This window comes from Antedon mediterranea, chromosome 10, assembly GCF_964355755.1.
Source record: "Antedon mediterranea chromosome 10, ecAntMedi1.1, whole genome shotgun sequence".
NCBI lineage: Eukaryota > Metazoa > Echinodermata > Crinoidea > Comatulida > Antedonidae > Antedon > Antedon mediterranea.
The window spans coordinates 21,004,808-21,030,796 of record NC_092679.1 but is presented as its reverse complement, the minus strand read 5'-3'; the positions used below and the strand labels follow the sequence as shown (position 1 = coordinate 21,030,796).

At 29.5% G+C, this 25,989-nt stretch overlaps 1 protein-coding gene across 1 annotated transcript in view; it reads left to right on the top strand.

Annotated features, from left to right (window-relative positions):
• Positions 1 to 13,798: 13,798 nt before the first annotated feature.
• The window catches only part of LOC140060727 (uncharacterized), a 37,147-nt gene continuing 24,956 nt past the window's right edge, over positions 13,799 to 25,989 (top strand). The window contains exon 1 of the mRNA XM_072107061.1: positions 13,799 to 13,947. The gene's annotated coding sequence lies outside the window, so the exon portion shown is untranslated. The remainder of the gene's footprint in view (positions 13,948 to 25,989) is intronic.

The following is a 25,989-nucleotide window of genomic DNA, read 5'->3' as shown; positions in this document are numbered from 1 at the left end:
TTTTTGTAATTAGTGGATCCTAAACGTCGGTGATCTCTCGGGACTTATTTAACCTAAATGCAAGTAGTGGTGTTATTATTCGAAGGAGACTGATATGATTTGAATGTCATGAATGATATAGGTGTAGTGATGATGAGTCGCTGTGATTTGGTTGTCAAGTTTGTTGACATTCGTATAATTATGGATGAATATTTAAACGGGTTTAATGGCTGAGAAAACCTAGGCAATTATATCTTGCTAAATGACGTTAGGGGTCGTTTGCTACCATATCAATACTGAATTACATTTTCACCCCCTCCCCCTTCCTCCAATCCCCACACTCTTCTCATTTTCTTCTTAATAGTACGCCCACAGATTTACAATACTTGTAATAAATGCTTAGCTTAAATTGGTGCTTAAAACAAGAAGAAGCCAGTGGGATGTTTGAGGCTAATACTGAAATATTATTTAGAATATAAATCTGAAATTTAAGCTGGTAGATAGTTCATATTGAGTTTATCATTCGTATGTTAATCAATATAATTAGATGAGAAAACTATTTTATGAGATTTAAATTAAAGTCTATACATTGCTGAAATTGTATTTAACTGATACTACCTGCTGTCCTGACCATCTTACTGTGCATAATCATAAAAATGATATTACATATTTGATTTATTAGCTGCATATAGATACTAAATTGTAATCTTGCAAATAATTCAGTTGTTTATGTCACCTATTTTAGGTAAATATAGACATCATTATATAATATATATCCAAAGGCAAATTACTGAAAAATGACTGGATCTCAATGGAAAAACAAATAAAATAAGCAAAAATCTTAATCAAAACGATAAAATTAGCAGATCGTTCGGGCAACACTACTGCCCTTCATCAGTGCAAATTGAGAGTACTTGCAGGACAAACTAGAGATAATATAAATATAAAAATATATCAATACAATCGTGGAGAAATTAAAATAATTTTAATTATTTTATTATGAATATTAGAAATATCGTTTTCACTCATGGTTCACCAATCACACTGCAAACATCAATAGGTAGACGCGCGCGTATAAAAATTGTATTGCGGTTACCAGAATTTGAACGCGCGCGTCGACTTTTATATCCAATTTATAACTACTACTTTTTCACAAATATTGTTATTATTATATTATTTCTATTATATAATATTATGTCAAAACATAAATCCATCCTTCCGACATCACTGTTTATTTATTATTATTATTTATTGTTTCTCACGTCCATATCAATGTTATTATACGAGTACTTTTATTGCTTTTTTTTCATCGTCCATTGTGGAACAACTATATTAGTGAATTAAAGACGACAATGTTGTTTCTTTTTTTTTTCAAAAACATTTTGATAAATTTCCGAAATCAAAATATCAGTGTATTAATATCCGATGTTGGTACGTCATTCGATGTAATTAAGGCAATTGTCAATTTTCTTGTTGACAGTTTGCTTGTTGGTGTTATAGCGCCATCTAAGATAAAATATTGTAACTCCGATTAGGCCTCAACTCAACGACTGGTTTGTATTCCTTTTGTTATGTTAGTTCGCCGAATGTTTTATTTGTATTTTACAAAAAATTAACTTTTTTAACTCATTTTTATGTGAATTTTTAACTTTAAAACAAACACAAATAATTTAAAACCATGTACATATTTTACTGTGTTTGACCATAAATAAATACATGATAATGATAATGGATAGGCCTAATGCATAAATAGACCTTAATTATGGAAGTCCGCTGCCGGGACTTTATTAATTTTACCTATACCCAACCACTATCTACTAGCCTAATAGTGATATAATATGTTGAAATTCATTTATATAAAGGTGCCTCAAAATGAGTAACATCTACCAATGAATCGCTTCTTGACCAATCTGTATCCTTTTAAGGCTTAGGCCCAAACTATACAAATCAGAGGCTTGACCCTCACTGTGGTGGTTTCCACTTTAAAATGACGGGACCTTATGGAGTTAGGCCTACATGAATCAGTGTCTACTAACCTCATCAAAACCCATAAGTGGGACATTCTAATCTCTGGTATCTATTTAATATTAACTGGAACTTATTTCGTCACTTTGATGAATTACTATAGGTTATCTTTTTAAAATATTTATTATCAGTTAAATACCTCTATATATGGATGTTTTATGGCCAAAAAATAACACCTTTCAAAGAATAATATTAGCAATCGAATGACAGTTATATTGCAATTAAAATTTAAATTGAAGAAAATATTTTGTTAAAGTTTTGTAATCATGTTAAATTATATTAGACTTAGTTAATCAACCATGCTTAGTAAGGCTAGATATACTTCAACTATAGTGAGCATATTTTTGGACAAAAACGCCTGTTTTAGACTATTTATGTTTAGACTAACATGTTGCGTGTACGGTATAGAAAACCAAATGAATAAAGAACAATTAAAATCATATAGTATTTGTTTTAGATATGTAGAGTTGGTATTAGAATAAACGCCCGGGGGCGTGCGTTTATTGTTCAGGGGTTTTTAGTCGGTTTATTTGTATAATCCAATAAATTTCCCCTAAATATGAAAAATACAACGCAATCAATATCAAGTGACAATATAAATAGTCAATAGAAATGTGTGATGATACAATATTGTGTGTATATGCATGTGGCAGTGCGTTTATTTGAAGAAAAAAAAATAAAGGCCCGGACATTTATTTGAGGGAGGGGGGGAGGGGGGGGGGTGTTTATTCCAAACGATGTTCTATGTGGGGCGGTTATTCAAATGGTTAATTCAAAGCGGGCGTTTATTCGAATAAATACTGCAAGGATATACCAACGTAGGGTTTGTTATTTATCATTAATAAAACATTATTTTTAATAATAATGTAAGCTTTTATTAGTAAAGCCGTGCATAAAAATTATGTTAAAAATGTCTGATATTTATTGCGTTAATTCTATATTATCTAAAACATCATACTCTTGACTTAATGTTTATCTTATTCATTTATATTTCATATATTTATTAAGATATAATAAGTAGGCCTATTTCATTACAACCTATATTAAACTGATCTATTATATTTACAGGCGATTAGGAAATTATGGAGCGTCAACGACGCAATAATATTAATAAATGAAGTGTTAGATAGTGAGTAATTAAGTACGCATATTTAACGAGTATTTAGCCTTTTGTTAATTTGCATTCAGTTTAGGTGATACATTGTATACTACCCAGGAGAATCAAGTCGGCGTTGGTTTAGTAACTTCCAGGAGCTCTTGAAGCGCGCGAACACGTTATGCACCATTGGCGGCGCTTTCCACAATCAATTTTATCCCTTGACGATCAATTAAACGAGCATGCGCAAAGAATTTTCCTAACTCATAATGGGCCCATACTTTTCGATGACGCCATTCTACATATTTATATTAGATTCATGAACAGACAGAAACACCATATTCATATTGTAATATATATTGTATTATATTTATGTGATACCGTACCTATCATTTAGTATTTTTCAAATTTGGGTCTAATCATTAAATTTGTATTAATCTAAAAAACAAAGGAACAATTAATATTGTTTTGCGTCATTATTTGCTCTTTTCGTTAGACAACAATAAACCCAATTGATAAGATTTATTAAATACCGGCAGTTATTTCATATTATTTAAGCAACTTGATCGGATTCAATAAAATGTGTTACTTGGGTGGAAATGTCTTTTACACTTTTCAGAACTAACTTTAAACAATTTTGTTAAGGTAACGTTTGTTGTTTTTTTTTTCCAGTATTAGAACAAAAAAGAGAAGATGTGCCATGCATCGGCACAATCAATACACACATATATATATATCATACAATCAACAAACGTATATAACAAAATCTTCGGGGCGGTCCCGGTATCGGGGGTCTAAATTGGGGGTGGTTGGCCGTTGTTTTATAACATTTCCTTTCGTTCGTTTCACGGGCAAGTACTATTACTTAGGGGTCTTCCAAACAAGGGGTTCTAACTCTATATCATAATATGTTCATTTTGTATTATTATCATTACAATATCGTTAACAATTATTTTTAGTTCTGTGTAGAAATTATGACTGTATACAATTGATATCTATTACACAACAACAATAAAATATTAATATAACACTAAAACCATCATGTCATTATAAACTATCCACACATAATTTAAGCTCGTTACGATAGCCACTCACCAACTATAGAACAATATTAACCTTAATATCAAGTCCTACATTTGCTTAACAGGCTGCTCTTACAATGTTATATTTTCTCTTTTGTTACGATCCATCTTGGTTTTTAGTCTCCAGTGATATCTTAATTCATTTTCTACACCTGTAAACCTTAGCTGTCCTGCTTAATGAGCCATGATGTACGCTAATTGAAGGTACGTTGAGGAACTGTGACGTGTCATGGTATTTTAAAGTCCCTGGTTCAAATCCACATTAATTATTGGTTCCCACTGGAGAGACGCAAATGATTTGACCAATCAGACACGGTGGATTATTCGAACTGTCGCTTGTCATTGGTTAACTTACTTGTGTTGCGCTTACTTCTTTCTTAAGTTGAGCCCTACTAAGTGGGAACCAAGCTTTGTATAAAAACACTAGTGGACTAATAAATATAAATTATGGTGCGCAAAATAAACGATATTCTGGTAAAAAAAAATCTTCTATAAACGATATTATACAAAAATAGTTATGGCGCGCTAAACATAAGTTCTGCAAAACCATGCTATTGAATTAATAATTTTAATTCTTCTTTTAAGAATACCATATTTCCTGAATCCGTTATAGAATAATTATCAACTATTTATTTTGTGGATCTGTTAGGGTATATAACATTTTCAATGCATACGTCAATTACACTACGGTATAATAAGATAGTATAAAATTCATTATTCTACAGGTCTACTTCTTGATAAAATAGGCCCATGTATTTTAAAACGCAACAACAATGTTTATTAATAATGTATTGTCTTACGTGGCATGGTCTGAATCTAGGATACAGACACCATAACACTTAATGATGTAACTCAATTGTTCTGAAGTCCAATACATCATGTTAAGCCATGTGTTCACACATAACAAAATATACTCTAGGCCCATATGGCCGGCTAAGAAGGTTGACAAAATAGCCTACATTACACGACAACGGCAACAACGTTAATGTTGGACATACGGCAGATAACATTCGCTCTTTAATACACAGACCATACACTAATAAAGATAAATGTGTCAAGAGAAGGAAAATTGATAAATAATCATAATCACTCTATATCACATTTCTGCATTATCAGCCGTTGTACCTCTAATAATGATATACACACCTAATCGAAATGTTACTTCAAACATAAGTTACAGTCGTGAAGCGCCAATGATTACGACGAGTTATAAACTAATAATTACATAAGTTACTAAGAAATTATATCGGTAATAGGGAGCCGAAATGAAGTTCGTCGTAGCGGCATACTTTCTAACTGACCGCCTTGACCCGGCCTTCTTTGATGTAAGTCGTGGTGAGCCCAACCAACATTTTACTTTACGAATCATCTGCCGATCAAAGTCACGAAATATCCTCATTGACCTAATAAATTGCACAGACAATAACACTTTTATATAGCGATTAATAATAATGCGCGCCGTGTAAACTATCATTTGATGTGGGCTGGTTCACAAATCGTATCGACGCGTTTGTGTTGAGCGCAGTTGGCAAATGGGATTTTTCACGCATATATTAATGTTCACGCATTGCGTGTCATGCAGCGCCACTTACCGCGTGATTATTATAGACCTACCACCATTACGTAATGATAAATAACTATTTATATTTTAATCAGTCTTTTTTCGTGTAGGCCTACTTACTTTGATGAGTATGTCGTTATTTTTAGTGGCTAAGTTTGGCTCTTTTCCAACGTGTTCGTTGGTGCATCCCCTAATGTGCCAGGTGAATGTGCGCAAATGCATGAATTCGCCGTCTGTTCGTATAGTAAACACATGTCGAGTTCTCTGTTCATTAATTTCTTGATCTCGTCCACAAAACTTTTTTTAATATTTCGTCTCTAGCTAAAGCGATGCCTGTATGATGTGTTAAATCGAGCGTTATTTTGCCACGACCTAATTTTCATTTATAAAAATGTGTAGGAAAGGTCTGGTTTTACTTTATAGGCCTATACTCTAAATCTACATTATTTTTGTAGCGATACCCAAACTGCCATAAACGAATTAATGATTTGTGTTACTTTGACGGTTGTTGTTTTAATGTCGATAAACTATAGTTTATTTATAATATAAATCTAGGCCTAGATCTTTATCTAATATTTCTATTGTTTAACTTAAATCATAGTCTGAATTATTTCATGATAGTTTAAGCATTTGGGGATGTCAATCAACTAATAAGTCAATGTAACCTATATTTTAAAATTAACGTTCAAAGTATTGACATTAATTCATAAAATAAATGTGTTAAAATTGAGAACTACTTGATTTGTCGGTTGGTAAACATCGAGAAAGGAACAACAAAGAACAGCAGAAAAAAATTAACAGGCTAATGATCGATAATTGAGAGGCCCGTTTCTTTGAATAAAAAACTTTTGAATTCTACGATCGTCCAACCGGAATTAAACACAATGATTGGCCATGGTCGAAGCCTTACTTAAATCACGGCAGCGGCGGCCGATATAGGCCTAGGCCTGCATTCGTTCGCTGTACATAAGACAATGCAAACTGGCCGTCGTTATTAGCTTTATAACATGGCACAAAGGACTTGGGAATCACCAAACGTTTAGACTTTATATTAGAATATCAATCATGTCTCGAAACATGTGTACAATTAAGACGAAACAAGGTCACTTCTTACAAGTGTCATTCATAATATAACAATGGTAAACGTATCTAAAACCTTGTTGATTATAATGATCATCATCTTTTATCCCGTCTTTTTTTCTCTATCTATATTTACAAGACAGAAATTCCAATTATTTTGGCATATACGCAATTTTCGTTCGCACATAACTCGACAAATAACTGTACATGTAAACTGGCCTACATTGTCCATTGTGATGTGAATAAATGTGTACGAATAAACACATAGTCTTATTTTACAAAGGAGTTTTTGTTTAAAACTTTGTGTCGAAATGTAGAGGCACGTCTAAAACAGTTTGCATTAATAAAAAAAAGGACTAATTCCAAATGTAATTAATCTTTAAAAAAATAAATGGTTAATGAACCACGTATACATTCAAACTTGAGGAATATGCGTACTTTAATGCGCGCGTGCATGATCGATTTTGTATTATAACATTTACATATTGGTCAAAACTTTTTAAATTTAATGACAAAAACAAAAGATATGTATTACCATTTTGTTAGACACTTCTTTCTTTTCCAGTCTGTTTTAATTTCATAAATTATTTGTAAATTGAAAGAAATGTTTTTATTGTTATTTTGATTTGAAATAAATAAATGTTAACTTGATTGATTGATAGATATTTTTTTTTCGTGAAAATATACTGATTAATATACGGTATAGAATATAGAATTTTGGAAGAAAAAAAATTAGTGTAACTGAATACAATTGAATATGTTATAATGATCAGTTGTTCAATATTCTACCATATTCTGACAAACAAATTGAACGAAAACAAAACCAACATTCAATTGTGAACATAATAACCGTAGGGAATTACTAAATTAATTTGTTTTAATCATTGATAAGGTGCACCAACATTGTAAATGTCAGATTTTAACTTTTAAAATGAGGCATACTTCTGTACCATTCACTATAGCGCGGACCATGGCAATAACCTATAACAAGAAATGTGTCGTGGCATATGTCTGTGTTGAACAATTTAATATTTAATAAGACAACTTGGGTTACATGAAATGTCAGTTCATTTAAAATGAATAAATGTTTTCAAATGTTGAAGTCGGGGTGAAGATAGCCTATAACAGTGACGTGTAATAGCTTAAACCTTTATCCGGATGCGCATGTTTTCGATACGTTGCAAAAGGCCTATTCTGATAATTCAACAATTTTTGTATGTATAAGGCCTAATAATTAATAGAAACACTTTCCTTATTTAATTATTCAATATTTAAGGACTGATTAGTTACTTGTTTGCATAGTACTTCTCGTGATTAATTATTGTACGGTACCAAGTAGTTGTAAGAATTTAATTGCGAAGGTACGGTAACATTTGTTTGGAGATAATTCTATTGGCTTACAAAATCGAAAACCCGGTAGGTAATTTTTACCTATTATTAAGTCCCAAACGAGGTGTTGGTATTATTGTAATTTATTTTTAGCCCTACCTAATTAGCAATTAATAGCCTTTTTGTGTTGAAAGAAATTGATAAGGATCTGAATTCATCCATTTCCGATCACATCCGGGCACTCCTGAATCGGAAATCAGAGCCCAACCAGACTATCCTTTCTGATGAAACAACCCGGAATGGCAAGATCCCTTTAGAATCTCTCTACGACAACCATTGAGCCTTTGGTTTTTAAACACTTCAACTTTTTCAATTAAAACCAACTTATTTCAAGAGGCCATATTTTGTAAGACGATGAAATTGTATTCATAATTGATTGTACAGTGCGGGATAGTTTCCAAGACTAAAGAAACTTTCCATAACATAAAAGGTATCAACTAACAATTAAAAATAAGTTTCTATTGATAAAAATATGGCACTTGAACGACCTTATATAGATTAGTAGATATACATCCGGGATACATGTCTTAACCTCCTTTTCTCAGCAGGGATATTTCCCATTGGTCATCCAAGATCATTCCCAATTTCATATCTTGTCTGTGAGGAGCTTATTACTCTACTAGGGTTGAAGGTGAGCTTGGACGTATGTAGTTTAAACACAAGGGAGAAGAATGAAACTTTTTAGTTATTCAGTCTTCCCTCTTACATCGTCAGTAACAAATTTAACACAAAATAAACGCACGCGTACATATTTCATCACTAATTAAATGCGCGCGCGTTCAATTTGTGTATTTGCTATGTCACTGACGATCGAATATTTATTACTATATTATAATATGTTATGTATCGATTTTATTATATATTCATGGGAATTGTCTGGTTAGTTTATTGGTAACATTCATTTTAAGTCATGTACTGTGATAGTGAATAGTGAATGCCTGCTATACGCTAATAATTGAATGTAAAACGGCATATTCAATAATAACGTATAGGGGCCTATACATATACATTTGTAAATTTCAAATAATTTTTTTTTTTTTAGTACAGTAAATCTTTGTTATTGCTATTACTATGAATGTCCTACCTTCTTTAAATGGACCTTTTTCCTTAGTGATTTGTATTCATTTCATGGTATATTATTTTTATAAATTTTAAAAATTTATTCAAGATTTACATTATTTTAGTTATTATTTTTAGTTACTATTATCAAACTGCATATACATATTATAACTTTATATATTGAAATGTAATGCAATTCATATGAATATTTGTTTGTGGAAAAACCACCTGTTTTATTTGATGTTTCCTGGTGTTCAGTTACATCATCAGCTAATAATTGTAGGGAACATTACAAACATAGCAATGCTGCTGAAACAATCGTTTCCTCATTGGAAATTTCAAATAATTATTTCTAGATTTATATCCTTCAGCTTCAACACATTAAAAGTTATATAATATTTTGTTCTCACACAATTATATAAATGACGTGTTATATAAGGTATGTCATTTTTCCACCGTTCTTCTGGCGCTTAAAAAAAGTTCACACGACAGAGAATCGCGCGCACCGGACAACAAAAACAACCGCACCACTGTTTTACTTATTGTAGATCTTCCAAAATCTTCTCTGATTGCAATAGAGCGAAACGCTGTTTGTCACTGGTGATTAAACATATTTTTTAAAGATAAGCATCCGACTTTAGATTGTAAATTGGGATTGTGAGAAGCTGTCATGAACAAAAAAAAGAAGGACATACTCGGAGGTTGGAAAATGTAGGACTAAGTGCGAATCGCGTTGAGAACATCGTACGATAAACTAGTGGTACGGTTACCGGTGAGTGTTTAAACAACGGTACTTTTTCACGACTTACAATGTTGATGTATTGCTGTAAGAAAAATTATTTTATTTTATGTGACATCAAATTGAATTTGAAGTTTGTGAACCTTCTGTTCACAAGCAATTTGTTAATCAAGCGGTGCGATAAAAATTAATATATCATTTGAAATAAACTTTAAAATAAATACTTATAATAACCAATTAGGCGGTAATATACACATTATAACTAATTTCTCGTTTTTGTACCATTTTGTACTAACAGAAAGAAACGTTGATCTTTATATTCATTATTTTATAGCGGTTATGAATGTGTTTGTAAATGAAACTTTTTACGGTCATTTTTGTACGCACGCGTTTAATTGCTGATAAAAAAACGTACGCGCATGTGCAAAAGATAAAAATACGGTTTTTAAACACACGCGTTCCAATGTTGATGAAAATAGTATGTTTTTTTTGTACGCGCGCGTTCAAACACGGATGATACTGACGTGGTGTTTGTACTCGCGCGTCAGCTTTGTGTTGACGATTTATGAAATCATTTTATTATCGATTATTAGGTAAACTAACTCATCCCTCAAACTAGTTATCACCTTAGGCTCATGTGTGATTACTTGTTGGTTTGTTCATTGGCGTAGACTAAGATGTATCAATTCAAAATGTATTAATCCTACCAATGACACTAATGATTTTACTGCTTGTAATTAATGAAGTAATAAATATTAGGATATTAATGTTGTTTCGTGTATGTATGTAACTTCCTGATAAATGAGCATAATGTAGTGAAGATATTTCATAGCGAATGGATCAGACCGCTTTTTTCAAAAGTTAGATTTAAACTATAATCTTCAATTTATTGTTTATTTAACAAACGTAATACCTTCACAGCCTAATTTTTTTTAACAGTTATCATTGCGATATATACCATGATTTATACCGATATACAACACCAGATTCTCGTCTAAGACACTAAACATCGCCGCAGTTTTATCTCTGACATATATAGGCCATTTTGCAGTTGTAATAATGTATTTACTTACTGGCATATTCAACAAGAAAAATTTAAAACACGATTTTTTTAGTGGACAATTATCTTTAAAGTTACGTGGGTTGGTCATTGTAAATGTTTTTCAAATGTAGAGGTCTGTAATATTATATTATTAACCATTTTATTTATTAAGCCGAATATGAAGATAACAGTTATTTAAGGTCATTATATTAGCATTCAAGTCCATATTTTCTATATCAAGAATAGAACCGTAATTATTGTCACTGTATTTTATCGATTATTATTATAATTATTAACACTTATTATGCGTTTATTACGCACAATTGGACACATTTTAGGAGCAGCGTTCTTGATTGCAAAACTTCAATTCGTTACATTTGTCAGTTTCGATATTATAAGTATCGAGATTTATTGATATTTTTTGCTAAATCATGGCACGGGAACATGTTGGATGAGCAGGGTTCAAAAAGGGAAAGAAAAAAAACAGATTGCGCCATCGATCGGACTTGGCTAATTGATAACAAAATGCGAGGTTGGTTCGCCGTGACTGTCCCGCTTTTCATTATCCATTCAAATTCGTTCTACTACTTTTATATAATTCCAGAAAACCTCTCTCATTCTCATCAAATGCAACATATTTTCTTCAGTAAATCTTTACTACCAAGTCTGTAGATTCGTTATATATTTTACTGACAATGACTTCGCATGTCGTCGGCGCGGATCTCTCGTGGTTCGCGTGCCTCCTTTACTATATTACAGGTTCGAATATTTGTTTGAAAATTATGATAAGCTCTGTCTACACTATCAAACTGTATGTGACAACAACACTACCATATTTAAGCATATCACTACAATATTTGGGTACATCATACTTTGTTGTCACATTTGATAGTGTAGACAGAGCTGTGATATTTCGCATAATTCATTCGTCAATATTTTGTAGTTAATTTCATGAAAATTTATATTAGTATTTCTATTAGTTAAATGTAAAAATTGTTCACAAATTTCTTTAAATTCATCGATATCTTCATATAATACTACTATGATACAAATATACTTTATTGTGTCGTGTCGTTGAAATGAAATATAGATAGAAATAGAGATACATAAATAAATATCAATATATAATTATGCCTATTATTACTATTTCTAGCATTAATAGTCGCATTTTCTGTTATCATTTTTATTTTAATTGTTATTTGAATAGTTTAGTAATTCAGAATCTGAAAATCGAAAATGGACAACAATGTTGTTATACAGTCTCAGTGAAAGATTGAATTCATAAACGTATCCTCCCTTCTATACGAATCTGCACATATATTAAGATTTCGTTCATACAATCATTTATAATATGTAAACAAAAAAACTACACTATTTATCTAAGCCTACATCTAATTTGGCATAAATAAAAAATGTTCGTTATTTCAAATTGTTTAAATATGAACATACTATTCGTTAAGCTCTGTCTACACTATCAAACGTTATGTGACAAAAATGTGATATGACCATATATGCATGACATGATGATGTCATATCACTACCATATTTTGGCATATCACTATTATGAACATAACATTTTTTTGTCAAACTAGTTTGATAGTTTAGACAGAGCTTTAAACATTGAGGATTTAATACAGATATAAAACAAACGAAATTTGTAATGGACGAAGCATTGAGATATAAGCCTAGTGCATCTAACTTTATTATTGTAATAAATGTTTTAAATCTATTATTATTGTTTTAGTTCGTAAATCCGAAAGAGTATAAACGTCCGTTTTCATTCGGCTTATAGAGAAAACATCTTAAACATGTCATCTAACGACTTAAATTAGTTGGTGTAATATTTAACATTTGTTTGTAACACAAACCATATAATCAAAATATTAATGAATGTGTAGGCCTACATTTTGGATGCAATAGCATTAATGTTAGCGTGCTTAATGAGGGCGGTATTGATGTCCAGTAATGATTCGTTATTTTCAGAAGTAGGTCTGTTAGAAAAGTTTACTTAACGATTAAGTTAACAGAAAATATGGCTATTACCTAATAATCCACACTTTACCCTAAAACGAAAAGATATCGTCCTTGGTGGGTTTATGTCTGCATTCACATAATAAGTTTTTATTGCGTCGAAAAACGTTTTTCCAGATACATTGATCTACACGATGTATCGGTTTATATCTTGTATAAACGATAATCGGCAAAACTGAACGGCTTAAAACATTAAGATTTATACAAAACAAAAGCAGACCTATAGTTTTATCAACAAAATAAATTGTTCAACCAAGCCTCTAATATGTGTAAAAATATTTCACCATTTGAAGATTTTCAAATATAGTAAAAAATAAAAAAATTCGTTCCAGAAAATAAATGACATTATTGAACGAATTGGTTTGAAATTTCAGACTTTTTAAATACAGTACAATTTTTACTTCGGAGACACTCGATAGTTTTGCAAAAGTTACCTTAAGAAAAAGTAGTTTACAAAAGTAATAAAATCTTCAATCATTTATCCTTATATGTACACAGATACAACTCACGTCATATAATGTGTGTCTGTTTCTACATCTAATGTATAAAATATATCGGTGGGTGTCGAATTAAAATTCTTGCGACTCGAAAAAATCGTCTTGGACTAACCGTAGACCAGTGATTGGTTAAGATTATAGAGGGCGCTATGTATTAAATCGTCGGTGAATGCTTACAACAGATTGCAGATACGGTAAACACAAAAGGTTGCGTGTGAGTCATATGGCATGCTTTGTTTTACCACATACACAGTGTACTTTGTAATGAAATGATCGAATCTGGAAGTTTTCCATTATTCTATGAGAACGAATATCCCAGGAATGTACATGCGGGGATCTTTCTATGAAGTATGCTCAGTTTAAAAGGGTAAGTTAAAATAGAGAAAAAATCACGATGGTGATTTGTCCGAAGAAGGATAGATACCGGTCAATCGCGGTAGAACATTTGATCTTTGTAGGTATATAGGATGCTCCGGTAGTATCCTCCTCCGAGATGCTCCGAGGCACTGGAGTGGAAATTTTAAACCTGTATTTTACGTAATTATAAAATACCGTCTGTCAATTTGACGTTGCTATAAAACTTTAATCTAATCACAACAGAATATTCCGAATATTTTTTGTTAAGATACCTTGCGTACGTAACGATTGTGTGTTCATCATTTGTCACTACGGCCGGTCTGATGACCGAATGGACGGACAATGAACCAACCGTGTTCGTATAGGCCTACCAAACGGGTTTTAACGATGTCTTGTCTATTATGTACAGCGGAAGTTACAAAATCGATAAAGACAATATTTAATCTATATATTATAGTTAGGCATATTAAAGTAAGTAAACAAGTATAAATAATTGTAATATTTGGGGGTTGTTTTAACTTACTTTGTCCAGTGTCCGTTCTCACACTTCTTTGTCCACAGAGGTGTGAATCTGTAATAAAAGAACACATTGTTCTTTATAAAATACATTGTTCTTTATAAAATACATTGTTCTTTATTAAATACATTGTTCTTCTTTAAATGTTTATTCCAAATTAGTTTATCTGAATATTTTTTATTTCTACTATTCTACTTTTCAAAATTATTAAGATGGTCAAAATGATGTTCTTAAATCACTCTGATATAAATTTACTTTTGCTTTTTTACAGTACAGTTAAATATTAATAAGGCCCCTTGTTATTTTCAAATCTACAATCAATACCTATATTTAATTTTGTTTTACAATTTAATATCCCTTGATATGTTTTATCTATGTTACAATGTTTATACTTTATATTTATGGGTGAAGAAATTCAGTTTCAGTTTGTTTTAGGACTTCCAAGTTTATTGAATAATGTTTTTATCAGTTATAACAATAATAAATGATTTTACAAATGACAATTATTATTAATATTAGTTTGGTTATAAACTCCTCATGATTATTAACCATGTGTCTATATTTAAATGAATTATTCAACCAGGGAATTGTTAAATTATTACAACAACTCCCGGATTCAACACTCTCAACCTAAAAATCATCATCAATCCTACTTAATAAAGATAGCGATCAACAAGTAAATACAATAATTGCTAGCCCTCTGGTACCAATTGACTTTTAAGTTCTACCAGGTGTTAAAATGGGTTAGTAGAAACCCTGAAAATAGTAAAGTTTGCCCTTCGGGTATTCCAATTGTAAAGTCGTTTTACAGGCCTGTGTCCTCCTTCTGCCAGCTTCGTTACGATTCCACCACAAAGATTCATCCAGCCTAAGGGTAGCCTACTTTCCAGCCCTTTTTTTTGACTGTTTGTTTTTATTACCAATATCAATTATATAATTCCCAAATGATGGTATAATTAATAAAACTTATTCCATTTTGGGGTTTAACCATTTTTTGTAATTACCACTTAGGCATATATAAATAAATGTATACTTGTATTTTTACTAATTTTTAGGGCAAACAAATGTATTGTTTTAAAAGTATTGACAATTATTGTACATAAAAGAATTTGTATTATTCATTAAAAACCTTTATGTAATACTGGTTTTTAGGAAAAGCTACCAAATTTCAACCAAAATACAATACCAATATAAATACAGTAAATCTATTTTCTAATAGCATGTACTTAGTTTTGTAATTTTTATTTGTTATGTATTTTAAATGTATTGTTGAATGGATGCTAAATGAATGAAAATAGAAGTTTACCCATATCAGCACAAAAAATCAATTTTAGTGAATGGTATTGTTTTACAAACACAGACAATTAAATAAAAAAAACGTTAGGTAACCTACAGTATTATATAATTTTGTTCATTGAGGAAAATCTCCACCTTATTTCAACCCATTTTAATAGCAATTACTGACTGTTACTTCATCCCTGTAATAAAGTACAAGCTCATTTGATTTACGTATAACAGCAACCCTGCAGATGTTATTATTTACCCATCGTAGTGACCTACATTTGCATTTTCCATTTACGTTTTTTGATAGTTTGTATCAATTAAATGTAATAATAGTCTTTTTTTAGAATATTTAATTATTATCAATCAATATCATTTCTTTGTAAAAGTTTAAAGTGCGTTCATATAAGGATGTATTGTACATTTACCTTTGAAGAATTCGGGCCACATTTGACTGGTCTAAAGAGAACCTTTAAAGCTCTGTCTACACTATCAAACTAAACAAAATAACTGTGATGTTCCCAAATATGGTAGTGAAATTTTTAAATATGGTATTGATATGACATCATCATGTACATATATGGGCACATCACATTTTTTTGTCACATAAAAGTTGATACTGTAGACCTATGGTATGGTTCTGAATGCATTTGGAAAAATAAAATAACATTTGGATCATTGTGACCAAAGGAGTTTAAAATTCTGTTTTATAGAAAGTCTAATTCTGTTTTTAAGAAAGTCTAATTCTGAGAGACTAGATTACAAGAAAAATGCTATTTAAACAAGTCATTCCCCTTTTAATACTACTAACCTTTTTTTCAATACAGTAATATTGTATACTAACAATAACACATATTTTATAGTATATAAAAAAGTACACAATATGTAACCACCATTAGTACTATACTTAGAAATGATTTCACTATAATTTCTTAAATATGCAAAACACTATTCTATAACTAATAACAATAATTATATTTTTTTGTAGTAAATAAAATTCATTTCCAAATAAGGGTTTACAGTGTGTATGTAACCCTACACTTGTACCTGTGTTTTTTTTTACCCAGAATAACAAACAACAAAAGAAAACACTATATTTTATTTAACAATAATTATATCTTTTAGTAGTAAATAAAATTCATTTCCAAATAAGGGTATATGTTTGTAACCCTACACTTGTACCTGTGTTTTTTTTTACCCAGAATAACAAACAACAAAAGAAAACACTATATTTTATTTAACAATAATTATATTTTTTAGTAGTAAATAAAATTCATTTCCAAATAAGGGTATATGTTTGTAACCCTACACTTGTACCTGTGTTTTTTTTTACCCAGAATAACAAACAACAAAAGAAAACACTATATTTTATTTAACAATAATTATATTTTTTAGTAGTAAATAAAATTCATTTCCAAATAAGGGTATATGTTTGTAACCCTACACTTGTACCTGTGTTTTTTTCCCAGAATAACAAACAACAAAATAAAACACTATATTTTATTTAACAATAATTATATTTTTTAGTAGTAAATAAAATCCATTTCCAAATAAGGGTATATTTATGTAACCCTACACTTGTATGTGTACATGTTATTATTATTTTCCCAGAATAACTAACAACAAAGGAATAAAATATACAATAGTGTTATACCCAATCTTTTATTAACTAGGCTTGTATTGATTAAGGTAAATGACCTATGATAAACCTGTGCAGTCATTTCAAATCTGTTATAATATACACGTTAACTTATTTAATAGTAAATTAGCGTTCTAGTGTTTTGTATCGGCTCACTAATAAAAATTCTTGGTTGACGACGTGATTTTGTATGGCGTGTTATCTAATTCTGAATCATATAAATTGGTTTCTCAATATTGAATTCTAGTTCAATTTGGTTTTGACTGTACTTTTTGACATACATTAATAGTGTAACACAAACCTATTTACAATTTCATTTGCCAACTAACTTGTATTTTTGTAAACAAAATAAAACAAAATCTGTTTTCCAATTCAGTAATATTTATTTCATCAAATAACATAAAAAGAAAAAATATGATCAGTTTAAAATTCCTTTAAAACCAAAAATTATGATAATTCAAATTTAATATTTTAATAAAAACAGTAATTCTCATCAATGTTTAATTGTTATGTTATCTTAACTACATCACTTTTATACTAATGTACTTTGATATTAATTAATTTGTACATGATTTGCTTGATGTCTTCTAAAAGAATTGGAAGTTGAGCTTTTCTCTCCTTCCTTTTTGTCCATATTTCACTCTATGATGTTTTTAAGCTTTTTTCAATATTATATTTTCTTATGGATGAATAAAAGAAACTTATACTTACAATTGGTAAAGTTATTTACCTAATAATTCAATTCAAAACTCAAGAGATATTTTTAATTCCAGTTTGCAATATTTTGTATGTTTTGTAGTATTTTAAAAGTATTTTATTCAAAATGTTTCTTAATTTATTTTAAATGTATTGAAATATCTTATCTTGCCAAGGAGAACAATTTCTGGCAAATAAAGTTTGATGTATAATTTAAATATCTTATCTTGCCAAGGAGAACAATTTCTGACAGATAAAGTTTGTCTATGTCTATTTTGACTGGAAAATCATTTTATTTTATATTGTTAATTATATATTCAAAACCAAAAAAAACTTTTAAGGACATAACTGTATATAGTAAATTTTAGGTTTTTCTCATGATGTACATGTAAATAATTTGGAAAAAATATTTATGAGGCATTTAGTGTTTAAAAAATTATAGGTGTATGAAGCAGCCTTTAGTCAGACTTCCGTTACAAAATACCTGGAACGGGTAGGCCTAAGTTTTATCCGGACATCTAAGTAGGAAGTACGTTAAGTTATTAATATTTCACGGATATCGGAATCTTGGAAAATTATCTTTTTAATCATTGATGGGCTTTAGCTAGTATAGGGTGTATAGCTATTAAGTAATTGTTTGTAGGCTTGGTTTTAGATAAGTACTTTTTTTAGTAGGCCTACAGTACTTGACCTATTGCACAAACAGTATTCGATAGTTTTTACATAGCTGTTTAAAGCCCTGTCTATACTACCAAACTATAGCATGTGACAAAAAAGTGTGATTTGCACACCCAAATATGGTGGTGATGTGCCCAAATATGGTGGTGATATGCCCAAATATTGTAGTGCTATGATATCTTTTTTTGTAACATATAGTTTGACAGCTTAATATCATCATATCCTTTTATTGGTATGTTGTGAACAGAGGGGCAAATCCAATTAACAGAAGAGCCATAAAAATTAATTACTCAATCTTCCTTATGCTTTAATGATATCATATTTTTTTAATTAAACCTTGAAAATCTATTTTTATTAATTCCTTGAAAATGTAACAGTTATTATACCCAGAATTAATTAAGGTTGGCATTTTAATTTGTTACTGGTAGAATTTTTAATTAATATGGTAGGTTACTGACAGTTAGGCCTATAGACTGCTATTTTTTATAATTGTTGCTGGACCTAGGCTCTGGAACCACCTACCCTTGAACATTAAACACACATCATTATTGAGTCACTTTAAGTCACTACTCAAAACTCACCTTTTCTAATTTTTTTTATTTTATTTTTTTATTGAGCAATGAATGTTGGAATGGCGCTATATAAATCGAACGATTGATTGAATGAGGAATACACACACACACCAGAATAATACATTTATTTACAACTTTTTAGTGGAGGTTTTTATCTCTGTCAGTTGATTTAAAATAAATTAAAAAATAAAATAAATTTAAAGACACCTTCCCTACGTTTTTTAGATCTAATTTAAGACACAAACTATATTTAATGTAAAAATAATACTATATGGTCCTATTTCGATAACTTTTTTCGTCTTTAAATGGTTAAAAATGTGAAAAAAAAAGTCGATTCTACTAATTATATAGGCCCGCTATAAATCCCAAAATGCATTGCACTTTTTATCATAATTTACCATAAATCGTACATTTAAGACAAGGAATGACCTGGTTTAATGTTTTTAAAGTAATATATGTATTATTTTTACAAAACATCACAAATTGTAGGGAAGGTGTCTTTAAAAAATAACTTACAAATGTAAACAATTACATTTTTTTAATCTGAAAAAATATTTCTTTCATAAAGTTTTTATAAAAATATGCAAATTAGCATACAATGACAACGCATTTTGTAATTTGTCAATTTCAAGTCCATATTTAAACAATTAGATTTTTATTTCAAATTTAATGTTAAACTGATAAAAAGTTTGGCACTTGAAGTAAATTAATAAATTCATTTCCTGATAAAATGAAACATGATTGCATTCAAATTAAATCTGAAGTACCTAACTGACATAAAAATCGCAATTGTCATGTCCATACCTAATGTTCTAATGTTACAATTAGTTTAATAGAAGACTGTAAATAAATAAACTAGAATTTATTAAACTTTTATTTGGTAAAATCATAATTGTACTGGACAATGTATTGAAGATTTTTGTAGTACGCACAACTGAAAAAGATAAAAATAGCAATGTTGCGTATACATTCTGACTATAGGGCCACAAATTAAAGGTAAAACAGTATTACTATTAGTACAAAAAAAAGTATTACTATTAGTGCAAAAAAACAATATGTTAGATGAAATTAAAAACTACAAAGCAGCAGAGCGTGACGATTATCTGTTGTTTACACACAGATCTATGATAGTGTCAAGGCAATTTACATTAAGTTAGCTTAAATGTTAAATTATATTTAACGGTCCACAATAAATAAAATATGGATATTGAGAAAATTCCGATTAGGCGCGGGAAAACCAAGGCAGCCATAGTGCAGCGCAACCTTACAGAAAAGCCCCTGCTTTTTCCAAATAGTTCTTTATCGTGCACTACTGTATGTGCATTTGTCTAGGTCTCAACTCTCCATTGTGCCATATAGCTCTCCCAACATTAATTAGTTTGTAGATGGAAATGTCTCTTATAATATAACATATAATATTTATTGAAACTACATTTTACAATGGTGGCTCACGTTTATACGCGGTGCGTTAAGTATGTAATGCTTCGTTTTTTGGTGTTTGGTGCCATTGTACGTGTCATACAAATAAAAAGTCCCTACTCATACTAAAAGGTAAGCATTCACAAAATACCCTTGATATTATGTTAAGTATGTAAAACAATGCAAGCAGATAATAATATTTAGGTAATATATACACCAGGTAGTACCAGCAATTATCAAAACTAGCTACTCATATTCAATATAGATCCCACTATACAAGGCCAGCTTATCCTTTCCCAGCTATCATTCTGTAGGCTTATAAAAATGACAACGCGTTCCATTACTCTAGGTCGTTTTTCCATCTGAGTATCATTAAATGGGATGCTAAATAATAGGTAAGGTTTTTATTACAATTTATTAATATTTAAATTGAATTATTTTAAATATTGGATAATTTGATGTTTTAAACTCAGCACGCCCTAAAACATTGTTCATGACTATATAATAATTTTGATTTTGAAACTTATGTAACCAATTTGATTTTCCCATTTTATTGTAAAGATATTAAGTATATAGATTAGATATTAAACATTATATAAGGCCATATATGTTTCTCTCATTCATCATCAGCAACCTGTATGCGAAAGTCCTCCCTGTATCATATAAATTTTCCATGATATTACTGATTGGTGATGAAAGATTGGTTTATTTTCATTCTTTTCTTTTGTTACAGTATCACAAATTAGGATTTTCTGTGGTATTAATGTCAAAGTGTAGGCATAACAGAGTCTAAAGACTAGATAGGTTGTCACTGACATATCGACCTTGAGTTGATGCGACGTTTTTGTCCAAATTTTGAAAGGTGATGTCAATGATAACTTGTGTTTCCCCTGGCTTAAATCTACATTGTTATTTTATCATTATAGAAACAGTACTGTGGTCATACGTACTATAGATCTAGAAAATACCCACAAAAGATCTGGCATATAGTTATATCAATATTTCTTTCATAAATTCCATATTATCTTTTTAACAATATTTACATTCTATTTTACCTCTAACCAGATGTTACAAATATTAATTTTATTATTTTGTCTGATGTACAGTCTGGCTTTACACGATTACATTGTATAGTATAATATCACCATACATAATTAATTCTATTATTGTTAATCAAATCAGGTTTAGCTCTTTTACTGAATTTATTCAAGCATTGTAAAAACTACTAGCATCTTGTTTATTTTTGTGTATGAATTTGTTGAGTAAATATTTAGATTCTTCCGCTTAATTAATTGAAAATGTTTTGTTTGTGAACAAGAGTAGCTCTAAAGCTCTTCATGTCTACACTATCAAACTAGTTTGACAAAAAAAAATGGTAGTGGTGTACCCAAATATGGTATTGATATGACATCATCATATTCATATGGTTACGTCACAAGTGCAGACATTTTTAAAAGTCTTTGCTTTCTATTCTATAGTAAGTTATATTTTGCACGTTCCATTCCATTCTGCTGAATAATACCAAATATTATTTTTGTTGCGGTAAATAAACTTTATATAAACAAGTTTCTGCTTATTCTTCTTTCTGCTTTTGTTTCCAAATAACTGGCCATGGTGTAAAAAACATCTTATCCTAAATGTCAAATAAAGAAACTGTTGATTTGGTTGCAGCTAGCCAATAAAAGTGGCATAGCAATAATAATAATAATCTGTTAATACTGCAGTATATTATGTTTTCTGCAGTAACTATATCTCAAAATAAAGACCCTTTTACTTTGCAGTTTCTGTCAATATCACTTTTATAGTGTTCTTTATGCATATTCACTCACTGTATCATGTTTGCTCAAGAAAAAACTATTTATAAAATGTAATCATGGAAGAGAGTCCATAATTTAATATAGCACATACTGTACACATCTGTTTATGAAACAAACAAAATGTCTTGTTTTGTATGTTATCCTTGTCCTTGAGTAAACTACCCTGATTGGCAATTAAATTATTCATTTTCAATGTTGCCACAGCTGATGTCGACATGCCTCGACAATTGGCATAAAATGAAAGAAAAACTGTAGTAAAACATTACATTTGTTTTACTTTAATTTTTACAACTGCCTAGTTTAAATTATCACAAAATTAATTTTCTTTTCTAAGAATGTGATATTGTACTTTTTCATAAAGTGAAGAATGGAAATAAAGATTCAATGGAAAAAGATTGAGTTTTACTTTTTTTTTAACTTCAACTAACTTAAATTAACCATTTGTTTTTTACATTTTATTAATATTACATTGTAAATATAAATTTTAACTTCTCTTGTGTGGTAGAGAACTACTTTTTTTTAATTTATGCAAATCAAAATTTTATATAACAATACAATAAATATCTATTCAGAAATATCTTTTCTTAACCATTGGAAAAATTGATTAAAATTATCATTTTTGAAAGAAAGAGAAAACAAAATATTCCTATTAGATTCAACTGAACTGAACTAATTAAAAATATATCTTTATTGCAATTCTCAATAGAAATTTTTGTTGTTTTTTATCATTTAACAATATCATTAAATAGCAATACATAAGTAGTAATTGTTCAAGATCTTCATAATTTCACATAGATATATTAACATTTTAATTTGTTACGTGAATCTCTACATACATTTTAATTACTTTGCAAAGAATGTAGGGGAAAGACACAATTGTAGTAGGCAACTGGACATCAAGTGTAAGTGTTTTTTTATTATGCTATAAAAATAAATGTCATTTTGCAAAAAAGGTAATCATAAATGAAATTGTAGAAAGCAAATCATTCTACTATTGATATTAAGAAAATAACGAAGAAACAAGGTTACTATTAAATACTTCTTTAAATATGGGACCATGTCATCACATTCTACTGCAGTTACTGCAGTAAACTATACTTTACTTACTCTTTATCTTTTAATGGTTTAAATCATTTTTATACACGATATAAAGAACAATTAATATTATATACTGTTATATACATGTTAAATTATAAGGGACCATGCCACATTCTACTGCAGGCAGCTACTGCAGTTACTATATTTTTCCATTGTTTAGCAAGCTTTTTTGAGGGAACACTGTTTATTTCAGAGACTATAAAATAAGAATAAACTTCTTCATTGAAACAAACTAGAATTATATATGTTATTGCAGTTACAGCAGTACATTCTTTTTAATTAGTTTTTTTATCCCGATATTATATCTATTTAAATTTAATATATATATTAATATTAATAGAATTATTAGATGGAAATGTATCATTAAATTAATACATAACAATGTTTTTATGCATAGGGTGTTGATTTCACCTAGGCTACTGTAAAATTTGGTATATTAAATGATCATATCATTAATTTAATTATTATTACTGAATATAAAATGTTTTAAATCATTATTTAGAGAGAATAGAAAGAGTGATATTATCAAGATAACGTAGGCTAGTATAATAATAGGCTATTAATATTATAGGCATCAAAATGCATGTAGAATAAAGTGTGATTTTGTAATAAAAACATCCCATATGCCACAGAAGGGCCTGAAATTAAAAATCCAAAATGTCGGTTGTTCTAACACAAACAAGGAATAATTGGATAGCTGGTTGAGATTATCATTATCTATTGTGTACATGGCAAAGAGCCTGGCTAATTAATCCAACAGCCACCTTTGTTTAATGAACAGGGTTTGGGTTTTCTGTCTAATTGCATTTATGAGTCATTTGTTTGATTAAGAATCGCTATTAGGGTGTAACTCAAAGCAGATTGGACTTGGTACTTCCTTGTATCGGACTAATAAAACAAAACGTTTCATAAATTATTATTATAATTAGTATATTAATTTAGGTATTATTCTTCTTTAATGCTTAATTGTATTCAATTTTACAACGTTCATATTCAAATATTAAAGATATATTGTCCCTCTGCCTGAAAAAACAAATTTTTTTTTGTTCAATGTGCCATTTTAACATCACATATTAGGTATTCACTTTGACTAAAAATTGGATCTAAAAAAAATTATATTCCTGAAAAAAAACTGTAATTAAAAGCCAAAAAATAGTCAAATTGGCTGTCAGCCAATGGGTTTTTGGTTGAATTTAACACTCATTTTATAAGTGAAAACATAATTTTTTCAGGTTTTTTATCTACAGAAGTGATTAACTTTGTTGTCAAGTCTGTAATAATCTTCATTTTTCAGGTTTTTGGGGTACAACACAAAGACTTTAAAAAAATATAGAATTTGATAATGTAAATTCCAGATCACTATTGCAGTGTTCATAGAATACAAAAGGTGCCATAACCATAAATTAATATATAATTTGTTTTTAATCTTATTCCTGTTTAGGATTCTGTTTGTTGTTCTGTTTGTTGTGATAAAAAAAAATTTAATCAGCACGTATTTACATTGTTTGATGGTTCAGTACATGTGACAAATATTACCAATAAATTATCATTATTTAATTTTCAATATATTCATATTTACACAAGTGCATACATACATGTATAATAGCAATGTATTTTATCCGGTTTTTTTTATATTGACACTGTTGATTCGTCTATTTGTTATTTAAATATTTTTATATAGTTTATTATATATCATTGTTGTTACTTTGGGAGTACGGAACCTGAACTCTTGTTATAGTGATTAGGTTCACTTTTAGGTTCCTGCCTACTCCCTTAGTTTCTGTGTTTTTGTTTGTTTGTAACTGGTTTTTGGCAATAAATAATAAAAAAAATAAAAAAATAGAAATACATTTAATAACTCGAGCTGTAGCTTGGTGGTGCTTTCCTTGCCTAATCCCAAGGTACAGGGTTCAATCCTTACTTAGTGCCAGTTTTGTAACTTATGAGTCATTCAACACCACTAACTAAGTCTCAAATAATAAGTTTAAGCACAATAAATTATAAAATAGTTTATCCATCCTGCTCATTGTTGGATGCGTATGAAATAAAAATAAATTTTAAAAACTGTGTAATATTAATAAATTATGAATATGAAAAAATATTTGTATTATTATGATATTAAAGTATCAACGGTTTTATAATTATCCTTTAAAAGAAAACAATGAAATATTAAAATTTAATAATACAGTAATATTTTGTAATTCAAAAAATAATAATAAAATTGTAAATCATAATTTTGTATCAATACACCTTAAATTTATAAATATTTATGATATACATATATAGATAAAAGAATAAGAAAGACAATAGATAATAAACCAGATTTAATAGAATG